Source organism: Arachis ipaensis, chromosome B10, assembly GCF_059453495.1.
Source record: "Arachis ipaensis isolate K30076 ecotype BB chromosome B10, ASM5945349v1, whole genome shotgun sequence".
NCBI classification, from domain to species: Eukaryota; Viridiplantae; Streptophyta; class Magnoliopsida; order Fabales; family Fabaceae; genus Arachis; species Arachis ipaensis.
The window spans coordinates 13960313-13961572 of NC_142435.1; positions in this window are offsets into that span (position 1 = coordinate 13960313).

Here is a 1260-nt window from a genome sequence, read left to right on the forward strand (position 1 = left end):
GTATGGATTGATTTTATTGCTTTTTCTATTTTAATTCATGTATGAATTTATAATTTAAGAATTGTTTTCGCTCTTTATCTTATGAATTTGGGTGGAACGGAAGTATGACCCTCTTTCTATTTGAGTTCTTGTATAACTTGGAAAAGCTCTTTACTTGCAGTTTGAAAACATATTCTCCTAAATTTTAATTATCTGGATTTAATGGGATACGTGACATATAATCCTTTTATTTTTGGGTAATTAGAGTTTTTGTGGCATATAAACTGGAATTTGATCATGCAGCTTCTAATTGGAATTAATTGACCAAGGAATTGGCAGTTAATGAATTTTAGAGGAGATTAGAAAGGTCTAAGGAATTAGGATCTAGTCACATATAGTTTGCCATGAATTAAATCTTACATGATTAAAATAAATTAATAAGAAAAGTCAATCCAGAAAATAGATAACTCTGAAGTCTTAACTGTTTCTCAATATTTTATTCCCAACTTATTCACCTGCCTATCTTCAAACATCTAAATTTATTAATTAATGCTTTTGAACTCTCAAACATTATTTTCTGTTTGCCTAACTAAGTAATTCAATTAACTATTGTTGCTTAGTCCTTCAATCCTCGTGGGATCGACCCTCACTCACCTGAGGTATTACTTGGTACAACCCGGTGCACTTGCCAGTTAGTTTGTGGGTTTTAAATTCCGCACCAAATTTTTGGCGCCGTTGCCGGGGATTGACTGTGATTAACAACTATCAGTTGTTTGATTGCTTAAATTAGGCATTTTAATTTTAATTTTATTTAAATTTTGTTTTATTATTTTCGAAAAAAAATCTAAATAAATAAATAGCAATAGTATTTTTCCTTAATTTCTGAAATTAAGTTTGGTGTCCCGTAGTAAGTTTTCTTTTAAAAATATTTTTTTTAAATACTAGTATTTTTCTTTGTTTAATTTTTGAATTTCTAGTTGACCTCTTTTTATTTATTTTTGAATTCTTCTTTTATTTTGATTCTTTATTTTATTTCTTCTCAAAAAAAAAAAAAGAATTCTGTTCTTTCTTCTTTGCTTTCCTTTTTACCACATGGTGCGTTTAATTCTTTTTATTGTTTTGTGCTAAGAAAAATAATGGAGAGAGATCACATGGGTTACTACTCACACCCAAGGAGTGATTCACATTATTGTGAATGGAGGAACTACTCAAATTTTGGTTAGCAAAGTCAAAACGAAAGAAACTTCAGTACTCCATATTCCAACTATCAAGAACCACCAT